Source organism: Canis lupus, chromosome 23 (assembly GCF_011100685.1).
Source record: "Canis lupus familiaris isolate Mischka breed German Shepherd chromosome 23, alternate assembly UU_Cfam_GSD_1.0, whole genome shotgun sequence".
Taxonomy (NCBI): Eukaryota; Metazoa; Chordata; class Mammalia; order Carnivora; family Canidae; genus Canis; species Canis lupus.
The window spans coordinates 28,096,615-28,105,229 of NC_049244.1; the positions used below are offsets into that span (position 1 = coordinate 28,096,615).

Below are 8,615 nucleotides of genomic sequence, written 5' to 3' on the forward strand. Positions count from 1 at the left end.
CTTTGGTGCCCACCTAAGCTAATATTCTGTGCTATTCGTATTTTGAACAAAAACACCTATTCCAGAAATAGGTCTAAGTCTGCTTGGCTTGTTGAAATAAAGGCTGAAAATAATTGCTTTACCCTGAGTGAAGCAATGCTAGAGTCTCCTTGTTGAACATTGCTGTGCTGTATGGAATCCATCATCTGCAAGATAATTGTCAATTATGTGGTGGTGTTAAAGAATTACCAGGAGGGATGCAAACTGGTGCAGCCACTCTAGAGAACAGCATGGAGCTTCCTCAAAAAGTCAAACATTGAACTACCTTTTGATCCAGCAATTGTACTACTAGGGATTTACCTAAAGGATACAAAAATAAATTGGAAGGGATACATGTACTCCGGTGTTTATGGCAGCATCATCAACAATAGCCAAACTACAGAGAGAGCCCAAATGTTCATGGACTGATGAATGGATAAAGAACATGTGGCGTTTCTCTTCCTCCCGTCTGTAAATGCAGATCCCTCTGGCAATTGCATGCCTTCCCTCCTCCAATCCCACAGGATCGGAGGCTGCCTTGGTGTATTAGAGGCAGCGGTGCCTGCGGGCAGCATTGGCCTTTGCAGCGGAGGCAGCAGCACCAGGCCCTGCAGTGGCACCCCCTAACCCCCTAGCGGCTTAAGCCAATGGGCTTTTCATAGCATCCAGCAGAAGCATCTCTGTAACCCACAAAGACACCTTCTAATGAAGCACATTCCTTCATTCCAGTCCTGCCACATGGCTGAGATGAGTTTCCTGAGCAACGAGGTGTTGGTAGGCAACTCCATGTACCCCTTCGACTAGTTCGGTTTAGGGGCTGAGGAAAGCCTAGGTCTCAGGACTAGCTGGAGGTGGCCAAGCACTTTAAACCTCATGGGTTCTCCAGCAACAAGGCTAAGGTGGGCTCCTCAGAATGGCTGGCTGTGTGGATGGGTTGATCAGTGCCTCAGACAATCGCAAGGAAGATTCCTTCTCCAGAGCAGATTGGATGGTGGAGAAAAGGGATCTGAAGGGGTTTGATTTTGATTCTCTTTTCAGTATGGATGACCTGGAAGCCATGCCAGATGAGCTTTCGGCCACATTGGATGACACATGTGATCTCTTTGACCCCCTAGTCCAGGAGACTAATAAGGAGCCCCACCCCCAACCCCAGACTGTGAATCCAATTGGCCATCTTCCAGAAAGTTCACTAAAACAGACCAGATTGTCCATTTTGCCTTCTTTGCCTTACTGCAACCACTTCCACTCTCCCCAGGGGCCCTTTCCTCCACTCCAAATCATTCTTTTAGTTTAGAGATAGGCAGTGAAGTGACTATCTCTGGAAGAGATAGAAAGTCAGACTCTACTGCTTACATTATCATGATCCCTCAGTGCATAAAGGAGGAGGATGCCCCCTCAGATAATGATAGTGGCATCTGAGTCCTATTTTGGGTTCCCCCAGCATAGCCCTTCTACCTCTAGGGGCTCTTCAAATAGGAGCCTGCTGTCTCCAGGTTCCCTCTGTGGTTCTGCCCGCCCCAAACCTTATGACCCTCCTGGAGAGAAGACAGCAGCAAAAGTAAAGGTTGAGAAGCTAGATAAAAAGCTGAAAAAAATGGAGCAGAACAAGACAGCAGCCACTAGGTACCGCCAGAAGAAGAGGGCAGAGCAGGAGACCCTCAATGACAAGCGTAAAGAGCAGGAAAAGAAGCATGATGCTCTGAAAGAGAGGACAGATTCTTTGGCCAAGGAGATCCAATATCTGAATGATTTGATAGAAGAGGTCTGAAAGGCAAGGGAGAAGAAAAGGGTCCCTTAGTTGGGGTAGGGGACACTCCTGAGTGTGTGTGCTTGTACATTGCCTTCGCTGAAGCTGTATGTTGTAATAAATAATTTTGTAGTGAAAAAAAAAAGATGTGGCATATATATACAATGGAATAGTATTCATCCATAAAAAAGAGACCTTGCTGTTAGCAATGATATTAATGGAGCTATATTATGCTATGTGAAATAAGTCAGAGAAAGGCAGATACCATATGATCTTACTCATATGGAATTTAAGAAAGAGAACAGATGAACATATGGTAATTCAGGAAAGAAAAAAAAAGGTAAGAGGAAAAAAGACTCTTTTTTAAAATATATTTATTTATTTATTCATGAGAGATACAGACTGAGAGAGAGGCAGAGACATAGGCAGGGGGAGAAGCTGGCTCCTTGCAGGCAGCCCAATGTGGGACTCGATCCAGATCCTGTGATCAGGACCTGAGCTGAAGGCAGGCACCCAACCGCTGAGCAACGCAGGCATCCCAATAAAAGACTCTTTTTTTTTTTAAGATTTTATTTATTTATTCATGAGACACACACACACACACAGAGAGAGAGAGAGAGAGAGGCAAAGACACAGGCAGAGGGAGAAGCAGCCTCCATGTAGGGAGCCCAATGTGGAACTTGATCCCAGGACCCGAGGATCACGCCTTGGGCCGAAGGCAGGCACTAAACTGCTCACCCACCCAGGGATCCCCCCAATCAAAGACTCTTAATGATAGAGAACCAACTGAGAGTTGTTGGAGTAATTGGGTCATTGGTATTAAGGAGGACATTTATTATGATGAGCACTGGGTATTGTATGTAAGTGATGAATTACCAAATTCTACTTCAGAAACCAATACTGCACTGTAAACTAACTACCTAAAATTTAAATTTAAAAAAATTACCAGAAATGTTGGGGTATCATGGGCAGTACATATCCCTTTCAGGTGATATAATTTGATGATTCTTCTATTAGAGAAAATCTTTCCCCAGCCTTTGGAAAGAAAAGGTGTTTATGAAATGTTTGCTCAAAAATGAGTGAACTCAACTCCCTTCTCATAAACATGTTTTATGAAATGGAAGCAAAAACATAGTCCCACTTTGTTGGCAGATGAGAAGGATAATAAAAGATTGGAAGTATTAAAAATCTCACTTTCTATGCCAGGAATGTCACTCAGTGTGACTTCTAAGGGTACTCCCACTCTTCAGGGAGCAGAATTCTGCCCTTTTCTTTCCATGATTGACACACAAATGTTGGGTAATTTCAATGGACCAGGTTCTTTTCTAGTTCCTATTAGGCATACACTGTGGGCAGAGGGGGAGGTCTAAAACATGCGGGTGAATGGACTTCATTTTCTCTTTGAAAGAATAGAGTTAACTGAGGCAGAATATGACTGGCTTAAAGCCTCCCCATGACACAGATTATAGAAGGAATGGTAGACATGCTACCAGAGAAGTCATGCCCCAATGAGTTGGGAAAATAAATTCGTTTATTTAACAAGGTCGCAAATTCACTGGACTTTTGGTGGTCTTTCTTAGTAAAACTCTAATGGTTTTTACTCTTTTTTGGCAAGCTGGCAAAAGCTTCCAAGTTAAAAAAGACACATAGAAAATGGATTTTGGATCAAGGTAGTTCCGCATTTGAATCCTGCTTCTTTCATTAAACACCTGTGTGGTTTGAGGAAACTTACACAGTGTTCCAAACCACACCAGTTTATCGTAATGCTCATGTCCATTTCCTATATTTTCTGGAAAAATTAGGTTACATAAAATATTATATTATCTAGTGTGCCTCATACAAAAAATATACTTGATAAATATTAGTTATTATTATGAAACACCAAAAGATGCTAAAAATAAGACATTTTAAAAATATGAAACCAGTAATAAAGACAATTAGTGTTCTAGGAATTCAAAGAAGGAATTTACCCAACATATCAATTGGATTATTTTCTGTGATAATGCTGCATAACAAGCATCCCCCACAATCTCAGTGGCTCAAAACAGCAAATGGTCAGTTCTCATTTATGAGTTTTGACTCGAACTCTGGTCCAGTGGATCTTGGCTAGACTCAACTGGATTGGGCTGGATTTCAGGCTTGGATTTATAGTCATAGCTGCTCAATGGCTTTTCATTTAGCTACCTGAATTATGCTCATCTAATGGCAAAGACTTGAATCTCCAGGAAGGCTGATTAAACTCCATACCTCTTAAAAATTTGACTTAGAACAAGTACTGTCATGTTTGCTTATATTTCATTGACCAATATATGTTACAGGGTGAAGCCCAAAATAGATGGAGTGAAAAGAATGTATTTCTTTCATAATGAACTTGGCAAAGTTGTGGGAGGAAGAAAAAATCATGAACAAATATTGTACTCTATCACTCCAAAGAAGGTCTTCCTAGAGAAATATATTCTGAATTCTACATTAGTGGAAAAACATTCATGAATAAGCAGAATAGGACAGAATTCATAAAAAAGGCTTTCAGGCAAGAAATACAACGTAAGTAAAGGTACAGCTATCAAATTCTTCATAGCATGTTCAGGCGGAAAAATGAGAAGATAAGACTAACTGAACCTGATGACTCACATTTATAAAAGGTGGAAGAAGTTTGAAGGGCACCTGGGTAGCTCAGTTGGTTAGGCATCCTACTCTTGATTTTGGCTCAGGTCATGATCTCAGGGTCATGAGATTGAGCCCCACATTGTGGGGATGGGGGTTCAGCATGGAGCCTGCTTGGGATTCTCTCTCTCTCACTCCCTTTATCTCTCGTCACCCCTGCCCCATGCACACTCTCTCTACCTCTAAAATTTAAAAAAAAAGGGGGGAAAATTGGAAGAGGTTTGAAATTAGTATGGGTTACAATGTCAAAGATCTTGCAGAGTTTCTTATGGAAAGCACTAATAAACACTGAACTGTATTGAATCACATAAGCAATAGGGATCAATGGAAGATTATTGAGAAAAAATGGCATATTCAAGGCAATATTTTACAAATTTAACCTTGAATTGGATCATAGGACATACTGAGCAGAAAATACATTCAGGTCAGGGAACCCAAGAATCAATTGCTGTAGAGGTTTAGGGGATGAGAACCCAGAGTAAATGTTTAGAGGATAGAAATAAAATAACCAATATTTCAAAGAAAAGATTGAGAAGCTCTTCTACAAAGTGTCTTTTTTTTACTATGGATAACTAAAACCCGGTTTGGACTAACTAAATGATAAGAGAGATTTCATTGTCAGGATATGGGGATATCTCATAGATTCCAAAGTCAGGACTGGAGCTAGATCTCAGAAACAACTGGGATCTAATTTTGAACTCCATCATGTATTTTCTCTATTTCTTATTTCTGCTCCTCCCTCTGTTTGCTAATCCTCATTATTCCTGTCTCTCTTTCATAAATGCTCTTCAACTTCTCCCATCCATGAAAATCTGGTCATTGAAAGCTCCCAAATTTCAATCTAAGCACCCAGAAAGGGAGTGATCTAAGTTCCCAGTTCATGGATGAATGATTAGGACCATATGGATCAGTTTCCATCTCTGAGCCATTGAATAGTAGATAGGAGGAAGATCTTATTGAATAAATATTGCAACGCTAGTAGAAATTATGTAGGTGGGGGAAGGAGGGCAGTCAAAATGGGATGACAGACGGACAGTCTGAGTAAGGTCTTCATGCTTGATAGCTGCCTATCTTTGTAGCAGTCAGTCAAAAATGACTTTAAGGTTTGAGTCTGGGAGAATACTGGTAGCTCCTGGTGGCACTGCTGAATTTTGGGAAAAGATTGTAAGCTTGCTTGTGGATACATCAATATTGAGATGGTTGTGGACCATGCAGACAGAACTGTCCAGTGGACAGTGGGAGATGTAGAACTAAAACCGAGAAAAGCCCTGGGTGTTAGTGTTCTCATGCTCACAGTTGAGAGATGAAGCCATGAGAATAGAAGAGCATGCAGGGAAAGCAGAGCAGAAGTTCAGGGATTAAACTTTGTTGGGTATGGCCACAGGTAGGAGGCTAAAGGAGGACATAGAGTTAAAGAAGAAATAATGTCACAAAATGTGGGAAGAACACCTAGTGGGTATGGTGTCCCAAAGTAGAGGAAACTTTCAGTGGTGAGGTCAACAAAATCTAATACCACATAACAATTCAGGAAGATGCAACCCGAGGTTTAGCAGTTTAGATAAAGAAAGAAGCAAAAATAATTGTTGCAGTTAGGATACTCTCAGTAGCAAGTTGTAAAAAACTGACCTAGTTGGCTGACTCAAAAAATATATTTATTCTCCCAGATAACAAGAAGTTCTGGGAAGAGAAGTCACAGGCTATAAGCTACAGACGCTCAATACCATCATCAAAGTCCCAATTTCTTTCTATTACTCTGCTCTATCATCTTCAAGCTAGTCATAGGATGGCTGCTGTAGCACTAGGCATCTCATTTGAATATGGTAATATTCAGAGAGGGAAAGAGAGTGTATCTTTTTATTTTTTATTTTATTTTTTTAAAGATTTTATTTATTTATTCATGAGAGACACACACAGAGAGAGAGAGAGAGAGAGAGAGAGAGGCAGAGACATAGGCAGAGGGAGAAGCAGGCTCTCTGTGGAGAGCCAATGTGGGACTCGATCCCAGGACCCCAGGATCATGACCTGAGCCGAAGGTAGATGCTCAACCACTGAGCCACCCAGGTGTCCTGAGAGTGTATCTTTTTAAAAGAGACATCTTTTAAAAGATTTAGACCTTTCCTTGTGTGTTATTGGCCAGAAGAAGGTCACATGCCCACTGGCAAGAGGAATAGGACCACAAGATTGGCTCAAACTTGTGAACTGGCAATAGGGTCAATTTCCTGAGTATAATGCCTCCCATAAACATGAATGAATGAGTATTTTTTAATATGTGGCTTTCCTCTAAAGAGATGTTATGGGAACAGTCAAAATGCCCTTGAGTTTTTCACTGTATGATTACTAGATGAGCAGGATCAGTTATTACTTTCTTTAAGTACCCCTCTTGTTTTGTGGGGGTGGTGGTCAAAGTGAGATGTGCCTGTCCAGCAGAGAATTCTGCTCCTCAGTCAGTCCTATAAAACAGAGTTTCAGAACTGTCTTCTTGGGCTGTTGAAAATTAGACTCAAGAGGACTTTACCTGTTCAGAAATATAAAATTTGATCCTTGACCTTGACTGTTTGATTTTCTTCCTATCTATAAATTCTCTCCCAAGTTTCTTGGGTGGAGATGTGGGTTATAGTGATAGGAATCTCACATGGTGTGAGCATAAATTTCATTTATGTCATATTTTTTACTCAAAACTTTGGGAAGCATTTGGAATCTTTTGTAAAAACTTTTCTAACCACAACAGTAACAATGAAAAAGTCCTAATCATTGGGACTGAAGACATTGTATAGACTTATGTCGTGGCCTTGGACTTACGTGGTGGCCAGAATATCAAAATGCATCCACTTGTATACATGTCCCCTTCTAATTGTTTCTTGCCTCAATCAGTTATGTTGTTTTCTTTTTAGGGAACTAATGCAGCATAGTTCAGAAATTTCAGATGTATGCAGCTGGGATAACTGTAGTGAGTATGACCTCAGGATACTCTGCTCATGTATGACTTGGTGATTTAATATATACAGTGGAATTAGCATGAGGATTTGAATCTTCTCATTATTCTTCAGAGACATGTTTATAGAATTATCATGCTGTGCTTGGTATGATTATGTTTGGTGGTTCAGCAATAGTTAAGAATTAAGATATGTAAACATAGATCTGAGTTACGCAATCAAAAAGGGAATCAGTTTACCAAGTAAATGAGCAGAAAAGGAAAAAAAAAAGTAAAATGAACAGAGAAGGACTCAGAGCATCTGGCATTTCCTTTAAGCCTTGTACTTGATTTCCTGTAGGTCTATATGGTTTTCTGGAGATTCTTGCCATCCAGACTAGGTTTATTTGTGAGGCAGTAAGAATAATAAAAACTCTAGAGATTTTCAAGGGTGTAGGTAGGAGTTACGGGATTCATATAATGGAAGACGTTTCAAAATGGTGAGATGAGCTTGTGCTGCACAATCTTTTATGCAATAGCCCTAGAAATGATAGAAAAATAAACAAATAAACCAATCAGTAAATACATATACTTGCAAATATAAATGGAAACTCTTGAAAAACCAGAAGCCGTGAGAAATTTCCTAAAATGAAAGTTAGATATTTTCAAGTTAAGGAGGAAAAGCACAGCCAGTCCACTTGTGGGAAAACATTACTATGAAAGACAGAAGAAGATCAAGAGTGACCATGCTGAATGAGATAAAAGGTAGAAGCTATAAGCACCAAGAGGCTCAGGGACAAATGACAGGGTGATTAGTTGGGTATTTTAGGGCTAAGTCCCTAGAGTACTTCTCTATCTTGGGCCAGGCAGAAACATTGGGCAATCATGCTGCTCTAGGTACCTGCAGTGGGTATGGGGGCTTATCTTTCAGAAATAGGGTCCTGAGGGGTAGATGATACTCTGAAAAGAATACTGGAAAGGCCAGCCTCTGAAGCATGACTCGGAGGAATGCTCCATTCCTCACCAAATATTATTGCTTATTTTTAAATGAGAAATTACTCCAAGAGGAGTAAGAGTTTCAGTAATTAAATACAACCAATATTTAAGTGGATGATTAGTCATTATATTAGCCAACTTTCTTTTATTGAGTGAAATACAACTAATTAGTTTAGGCCAATAAGAGCTAATTCCTGGTCAATGTACATGTCTTGAGGGAAGGACAAAGTCTTAAGGATGACTAGAGCCTGGAGCTCTAATATCCCAGGACGTTCTCCT

General features: G+C 40.3%; 1 pseudogene; it reads left to right on the forward strand.

The window, feature by feature from the left end:
- The first annotated feature begins 756 nt into the window (after positions 1 to 756).
- On the forward strand, positions 757 to 1,816 carry LOC100685362 (annotated as a pseudogene).
- Positions 1,817 to 8,615: the final 6,799 nt, after the last annotated feature.